This window comes from Argopecten irradians, chromosome 9, assembly GCF_041381155.1.
Source record: "Argopecten irradians isolate NY chromosome 9, Ai_NY, whole genome shotgun sequence".
Lineage (NCBI taxonomy): Eukaryota > Metazoa > Mollusca > Bivalvia > Pectinida > Pectinidae > Argopecten > Argopecten irradians.
This window is the reverse complement of record NC_091142.1, coordinates 6,298,225-6,304,705: the sequence shown is the minus strand read 5'-3', so window position 1 is coordinate 6,304,705 and position 6,481 is coordinate 6,298,225.

The window sequence follows — 6,481 nt, the reverse complement described above, 5'->3', positions numbered from 1 at the left end:
GACCTAATAAGCACCCAGGCTGCTTAAAAAATTGAAAAAAGGTAGGGGGGGGGGGCGCTTGATAAAACAAAGTTTCATTAAATTAATGCACAAAGTCATATAAGCAACAAATCAATTTGCAAAAGAAATTGAACACAGAAACCAATGGTTTTCATATGTTCAGTCTGTTTTTAATACAAGGTCAGATTTTGAGGCCTCAAAAAGAACGATGAGCGCTTGCAGGGATGGGAGCACTTATTGGGTCGAATACAGTATGCAGTTTTTGGCTCATTTTGTCCAAAGGACCAAGGTGGAGCATCTTTAAAATAAGAATTCTGAATAGTGAATTCTACATGGAAGCAGACACATAATTAATATCAATGTTCCTAAAGGACTTTGTAGAGGTGTTGAAAATGTCTGAGTTCCTTTAGTAAAACTATCAACCGACTGCTTATACCTAACAGTTGTCTCACTTCCCAAGTTGTGTCTCTATTTTAATGCCTAGAGATAAAGGAATATCAAACACTTTAAAGTTAGTCAATCAATATCACTAACGGTCAAAAAGAAAGAATTCAACCCAAAATCAAAATCATGGCTGGCCTGATTCTGTGTTCTTATTGCCTCCCTTTGATCAACTTTCTGTTAGCAACATCTATTAGTTTAAGAATCTTTTGGGGTTGTGTATACAAACATCACAGTGAGATGGAGTTGTGTATACAGACACAGTGAGATGGAGTTGTGTATACAGACACCACAGTGGGATGGAGTTGTGTATACAGACATCACAATGAGATGGAGTTGTGTATACAGACATCACAGTGAGATGGAGTTGTGTATACAAACATCACAATGAGATGGAGTTGTGTATACTAACACCACAGTGAGATGGAGTTGTGTATACAGACATCACAGTGAGATGGAGTTGTGGATACAGACATCACAGTGGGATGGAGTTGTGGATACAGACATCACAGTGAGATATAGTTGTGTATACAGACACCACAGTGAGATGGAGTTGTGGATACAGACATCACAGTGGGATGGAGTTGTGTATACAGACATCACAATGAGATGGAGTTGTGTATACAGACACCACAGTGGGATGGAGTTGTGGATACAGACATCACAGTGGGATGGAGTTGTGGATACAGACATCACAGTGGGATGGAGTTGTGGATACAGACATCACAGTGAGATGGAGTTGTGGATACAGACATCACAGTGGGATGGAGTTGTGGATACAGACATTACAGTGAGATGGAGTTGTGTATACAGACATTACAGTGAGATGGAGTTGTGTATACAGACATCACAGTGAGATATAGTTGTGTATACAGACATTAAAGTGAGATGGAGTTGTGGATACAGACATTACAGTGAGATGGAGTTGTGTATACAGTCATTACAGTGAGATGGAGTTGTGGATACAGACATCACAGTGAGATAGAGTTGTGGATACAGACATCACAATGAGATGGAGTTGTGTGTGTATACAGACATCACAATGAGATGGAGTTGTGTACACTAACACCACAGTGAGATGGAGTTGTGTATACAGAAATCACAGTGAGATGGATTTGTGTATACAGACATCACAGTGAGATGGAGTTGTGTATACAGACATCATAGTGAGATGGAGTTGTGGATACAGACATCACAGTGGTATGGAGTTGTGGATACAGACATCACAGTGAGATAAAGTTGTGTATACAGACACCACAGTGAGATGGAGTTGTGGATACAGACACCACAGTGAGATGGAGTTGTGGATACAGACATCACAGTGGGATGGAGTTGTGTATACAGACATCACAATGAGATGGAGTTGTGTATACAGACACCACAGTGGGATGGAGTTGTGGATACAGACATCACAGTGGGATGGAGTTGTGGATACAGACATCACAGTGGGATGGAGTTGTGGATACAGAAATTACAGTGAGATGGAGTTGTGTATACAGACATTACAGTGAGATGGAGTTGTGTATACAGACATCACAGTGAGATATAGTTGTGTATACAGACATTAAAGTGAGATGGAGTTGTGTATACAGACATTACAGTGAGATGGAGTTGTGTATACAGACATCACAGTGAGATGGAGTTGTGTATACAGACATCACAGTGAGATGGAGTTGTGTATACAGACATCACAGTGAGATGGAGTTGTGTATACAGACATTACAGTGAGATGGAGTTGTGTATACAGACATCACAGTGAGATGGAGTTGTGTATACAGACATCACAGTGAGATGGAGTTGTGTATACAGACATCACAATGAGATGGAGTTGTGTACACTAACACCACAGTGAGATGGAGTTGTGTATACAGAAATCACAGTGAGATGGAGTTGTGTATACAGACATCACAGTAAGATGGAGTTGTGTATACAGACATCACAGTGAGATAGAGTTGTGTTTACAGACATCACAATGAGATGGAGTTGTGTATACAGACATCAGAGTGAGATGGAGTTGTGTATACAGACATCATAGTGAGATGAAGTTGTGTATTCAGACATCATAGTGAGATGGAGTTGTGTATACAGACATCACAATGAGATAGAGTTGTGTTTACAGACATCACAGTGAGATATAGTTGTGTTTACAGACATCACAGTGAGATATAGTTGTGTTTACAGACATCACAGTGAGATGGAGTTGTGGATACAGACATCACAGTGGGATGGAGTTGTGGATACAGACATCACAGTGGGATGGAGTTGTGGATACAGACATCACAGTGAGATGGAGTTGTGTATACAGACATCACAGTGAGATGGAGTTGTGTATACAGACATCACAGTGAGATAGAGTTGTGTTAACAGACATTACAGTGAGATGGAGTTGTGTATACAGACATCACAGTGAGATGGAGTTGTGTATACAGACATCACAGTGAGATGGAGTTGTGTATACAGACATCACAATGAGATGGAGTTGTGTATACAGACATCACAGTGAGATGGAGTTGTGTATACAGACATCACAGTGAGATGGAGTTGTGTATACAGACACCACAATGAGATGGAGTTGTGTATACAGACACCACAGTGAGATGGAGTTGTGTATACAGACATCACAGTGAGATGGAGTTGTGTATACAGACATCACAGTGAGATGGAGTTGTGTATACAGACATCACAGTGAGATGAGTTGTGTATACAGACACACACGTGAGATGGAGTTGTGTATACAGACATCACAGTGGGATGGAGTTGTGTATACAGACATCACAATGAGATGGAGTTGTGTATACAGACATCACAGTGAGATGGAGTTGTGGATACAGACATCACAGTAAGATGGAGTTGTGGATACAGACATCACAGTGAGATGGAGTTGTGTATACAGACATTACAGTGAGATGGAGTTGTGTATACAGACATCACAGTGAGATGGAGTTGTGTATACAGACATCACAGTGAGATGGAGTTGTGTATACAGACATCACAGTGAGATGGAGTTGTGTATACAGACATCACAGTGAGATGGAGTTGTGTATACAGACATCACAGTGAGATGGAGTTGTGTATACAGACATCACAGTGAGATGGAGTTGTGTATACAGACATTACAGTGAGATGGAGTTGTGTTACAGACATCACAGTGAGATAGGAGTTGTGTATACAGACATCACAGTGAGATGGAGTTGTGTATACAGACATCACAGTGAGATGGAGTTGTGTATACTAGACATCACAGTGAGATGGAGTTGTGTGTGGAATACAGACATCACAGTGAGATGGAGTTGTGTATACAGACATCACAGTGAGATGGAGTTGTGTATACAGACATCACAGTGAGATGGAGTTGTGGATACAGACATCACAGTGAGATGGAGTTGTGTATACAGACATCACAGTGAGATGGAAGTTGTGTATACAGACATCACAGTGAGATGGAGTTGTGTATACAGACATCACAGTGAGATGGAGTTGTGTATACAGACATCACAGTGAGATGGAGTTGTGTATACAGACACCACAGTGAGATGGAGTTGTGTATACAGACATCACAGTGAGATGGAGTTGTGTATACAGACATCACAGTGAGATGGAGTTGTGTATACAGACATCACAGTGAGATGGAGTTGTGTATACAGACATCACAGTGAGATGGAGTTGTGTATACAGACATTACAGTGAGATGGAGTTGTGTATACAGACATCACAGTGAGATGAGTTGTGTATACAGACATTAAGTGAGATGGAGTTGTGGATACAGACATTACAGTGAGATGGAGTTGTGTATACAGACACCACAGTGAGATGAGTGTGTATACAGACATACAGTGAGATGGAGTTGTGTATACAGACATCACAGTGAGATGGAGTTGTGTATACAGACATTACAGTGAGATGGAGTTGTGTATACAGACATCACAGTGAGATGGAGTTGTGTATACAGACATCACAGTGAGATGGAGTTGTGTATACAGACATCACAATGAGATGGAGTTGTGTACACTAACACCACAGTGAGATGGAGTTGTGTATACAGACATCACAGTGAGATGGGAGTTGTGTATACAGACATCACAGTGAGATGGAGTTGTGTATACAGACATCACAGTGAGATGGAGTTGTGTATACAGACATCACAGTGAGATGGAGTTGTGTATACAGACATCACAGTGAGATGGAGTTGTGTATACAGACACCACAGTGAGATGGAGTTGTGTATACAGACATCACAGTGAGATGGAGTTGTGTATACAGACATCACAGTGAGATATAGTTGTGTATACAGACACCACAGTGAGATGGAGTTGTGTATACAGACACCACAGTGAGATGGAGTTGTGTATACAGACATCACAGTGAGATGGAGTTGTGTATACAGACATCACAGTGAGATGGAGTTGTGTATACAGACATCACAGTGAGATGGAGTTGTGGATACAGACATCACAGTGAGATGGAGTTGTGTTTACAGACATCACAATGAGATGGAGTTGTGTATACAGACATCACAGTGAGATGAGTTGTGTATACAGACATCACATGAGATAGTGTTGTGTTTACAGACATCACAGTGAGATGGAGTTGTGTATACAGACATCACAGTGAGATGGAGTTATGTATACAGACATCACAGTGAGATGGAGTTGTGTATACAGACATCACAGTGAGATGGAGTTGTGTATACAGACATCACATGAGATGGAGTTGTGTATACAGACATCACAATGAGATGGAGTTGTGTATACAGACACCACAGTGAGATGGAGTTGTGTATACAGACATCACAGTGAGATATAGTTGTGTATACAGACATCACAGTGAGATGGAGTTGTGTATACAGACACCACAGTGAGATGGAGTTGTGTATACAGACATCACAGTGAGATGGAGTTGTGGATACAGACATCACAGTGGGATGGAGTTGTGGATACAGACATCACAGTGAGATATAGTTGTGTATACAGACACCACAGTGAGATGGAGTTGTGGATACAGACATCACAGTGAGATGGAGTTGTGTATACAGACACCACAGTGAGATGGAGTTGTGTATACAGACACCACAGTGAGATGGAGTTGTGTATACAGACACCACAGTGAGATGGAGTTGTGTATACAGACATCACAGTAGAGATAGAGTTGTGTTTACAGACACCACAGTGAGATAGAGTTGTGTTTACAGACACCACAGTAGATGATGGAGTTGTGTTTACAGACATCACAGTGAGATGAGTTGTGTTTACAGACATCACAGTGAGATGGAGTTGTGTATACAGACATCACAGTAAGATGGAGTTGTGTTTACAGACATCACAATGAGATGGAGTTGTGTTTACAGACATCACAGTGAGATATAGTTGTGTTTACAGACATCACAATGAGATAGAGTTGTGTTTACAGACACCACAGTGAGATATAGTGTTTTACAGACATTACAGTGAGATATAGTTGTGTTTACAGACATCACAGTGAGATATAGTTGTGTTTACAGACATCACAGTGAGATGGAGTTGTGTTTACAGACATCACAGTGGGATGGAGTTGTGTTTACAGACACCACAGTGAGATAGAGTTGTGTTTACAGACATCACAGTGAGACGAAGCTGTGGATACAGACACCACAGTGAGATGGAGTTATGTATACAGATCTAGACACCACGATGAGATGGAGTTGTGTATACAGATCTATACAGACACCACGATGAGATGGAGTTGTGTATATGTAGCGGTGTGTTAAAACATCATACTTAGCCTACTTAGCATACCTAGGAGATGATTGAGACCAGGAATATGGACGAGATTGAGACCTACTTGTAGATATGAATTATAACAGTTAGTTATAGAGATACAATCTTCAAGAAGAATTGTATATAGAACTATTAACATAAACATGAGGTGTCTGGGCAAGAACAATTAGTAAGGGCCGAAATTATATCTAGGACTGGTGTTTGGTAGGAACGAAAGGAGGAACGAGGGGGTATTATGGGGGAATTTAGTAACACTTTTGGTTTCTGGACAAGCACAATTAATATGG